Source organism: Manacus candei, unplaced genomic scaffold (genome assembly GCF_025592945.1).
Source record: "Manacus candei isolate 608988 ecotype Guabito, Panama unplaced genomic scaffold, ASM2559294v1 h1tg000008l, whole genome shotgun sequence".
NCBI classification, from domain to species: domain Eukaryota; kingdom Metazoa; phylum Chordata; class Aves; order Passeriformes; family Pipridae; genus Manacus; species Manacus candei.
In genome coordinates, this window is record NW_026138056.1 from 24,923,685 (window position 1) to 24,926,604 (window position 2,920).

Below are 2,920 nucleotides of genomic sequence, written 5' to 3' on the forward strand. Positions count from 1 at the left end.
TTGTGAAAGAACGTCACTTCCTTTCCAAGTGATGCTTCCAACATGATGCTTAAATACTAGAAAAATCCCTTACCTGGAAGGGAAGCTTCCATTGCAAATGCACATTAGAGGTTTGAAAACAGTGGTCAGCAAAGTTCGTGTATTTTACTGATACAAAAAAAACTGTTAGAAAAATCATGAACTTTCATTCGTCACCTCACCAAGTCAGGTCCCGCTGAGGTTCTAATTCCTAAAGTTGATTCAGAAATATTTTCCCTGTTTTAGATGGCTGGTCACAAAAGATACTATCTGACAGGTTCTCATTTGTAATTCTAATTCAATATTTTACCAGCAACTGCATAAAATACAAAATGAAGTAACAATTAGACCATACTCACACTTCCCTACCCCCATTCTTTTTTGGAAATTAAATATTTGATTGTTATAGAATCTTTAAAGATCTGGGTATATAAAAAAAAAACAATTGACTTCTTGATATATTGCTAACTAAGTGAATGGAAACAGGTGAAAGCTTGCAATAGTCCTGTAGCTGTTTAGGGGGGGGAAAAAAAAAGGAATCTCTAAAGCTGTTGGAGATTTATGTAAAATAATCCAAACTCATGAAACTGAGTGTGAAGAGCAGCCTTTAAGGTGATCAATAGTACTAAAAGACCTCTTTACCACTCTGAAGGTAGTTAACTGAGCTGACTGCCTCGACGACTGACACCTTTAAATGACATGTTTATCAAGGCAAAGATGGGTTACATTTGTAAAATATTTGTCCTTCTTCTCCTGCCATACATCAATGCACTAAACCGTGTAATTGTTTAATTTTCTTTTTTTCCATACCCTGAAAGTGATTACGAAAAGAGAGCAGTGAAGAGCTGACGTTCAAAGAAACTAAGGTTTATCTCTGTCTACTGGCAGGTGGGGAGGTGGGCAGGAGGCTGTTGATTGCTTCCCTCCCATTGGAATAGTTACAATAGCGCCTTAAAAGCTCTTTCTTACAGCCCCCCGGGCACTGCTACGTATACAGAAACATACGCCCCTGAATCCCGCTGAGGCGCTGGCTGAGGAACGAATCCGCCCAAAACGAGAAGAGATGGGCAAGATGTTGGGCTATAGAAGGGTTGAGGAGAGGCAGAGTTGTTGGCTCGGTCTGATCCATGGCCATGCTGAGACCACCACGGTGCTCGGGCTCTCATGGCCACCGCGTAACTCAATATGCTGCAGCTGAGGCACCTACGGCAGGTTAAACTTCTGACGAGTTTCTAACGACTGTAAAAACTCCCCTTTGGCCTTGGGTGTTATAACTATTTATGAGGTTGACCTTTAATTACTCTCTCATGTATAAATCTTTGATAATATGTCTTTGAAACCTTGACAAATACAGACCTACACAGCACAGGTCAATACCAATACAATAACGTCGTAGAGCAGCTTCTACAAAAGCAGATGCTAAAGTGTATTACCAGAAAAGTTGGTTCAAAGGACTTCCCCCTTCAGCTGGGCACCATCAGCTCTTTCTTATTACGGAAGGGTCCAGGGAATGTAAAAAGCAAACATGCAAGGGATGCCAAATATCAGTGTGACATAAAGTCTGGAAAGGGTATGAACCATTATCCCACCAGGGCCCAAGGGAACCACGGCTGTCAGCAGCAGTAGGACAAGAGTGACTGCCATCTGCCATTGCTGTGGAGTCTTCTGTTCATCCTCAGTTCAGGACTTGGAAATAAATTGATGGTACCTAATGTGAATCTCACAGCATTTCTTGAAAAGTAGCTCTAGCAAATTCAATATATTTTGCAACATGAATGCCATCCAAAGTAGTCATGAAACTGAGAGTGGATAGTTATTAGTTTTGTATTCGATTTACTTGAATATTCAGTATTGCTTGACTTTTCAAAAGGACATTTTTAATAGATGTTATACACATACATGAGCATATGTACATGTACCCAAATGAATATACATAGGTGTGTATATGTACACACAAATAAAATGAAAAGTCTGTAATATTCTGTTAGGAAGGGTGAATACACTTGGTAAATACCTACACAGTGTAGAGGAGGGCGTTGTCAGTACAACCATACAGTTATATAAAACAGAACCTCATAATCCAGAATACTTCATTTTGATTTTAACCCATCTAGTATAACTATTGTTACCATGCAAGTTTAATACTTTGTATCATAAGTATTATGGAAATAAGTGGGGGGGGTTCCTATGACAATGATTAAAATCACAGAACTGTGATTTTAATCACTGTGCAGAACTATGCATATTGTATAAACACAATATGCATCATCTTTGACCATCATCATACATTATACAGAACTGCCATTTGTTCTAACCTAATGAAATTCTACTTCTGGGAGGATGAATCCCAAATACTTAGATTTGAATAAAAAAGTAAAGATAAAATTAAAAGATTTTATAGTAGTTTTTATTTCCTTATCACTGCTAGAAAAAGAATTGATATGTCTACCAGACAGATACAGTTAAAGAAAAGTGTCACAGACCAAAAGGTTGCACAGATTTTGTAGGAGGCTTTAAATGCTATTAGCCACTTTAGTTTTCCTTCTCTTCTGAACTTCCTCAGAATTGAATGATTTTCTCTTATTCAGAAGAACAACTGTCTTCCTTTAGCCCTCCCTTAGAACCTTTTTTGTCATAACAACATCCTGACCGAAACAGCTCCAAGGAGACAAAATCAATCAAAGCCACAAAAGGAGAATGTTTTTGTCTTGCTAGGCCCTACTGCTCATGTCTTATAGTTACAAAACCATCAGCAACTAAACCGGGTTAGACAGACCATCTGAACAGATCTGGCCAGTTACTCTAACCAAAATCAACAGACCTTTTTAATTTGAATAATTTGCAGTTTAAAAACCCCAACATATAGAAACAAACTATGTTAACACCATAGTAACGGTGTCGC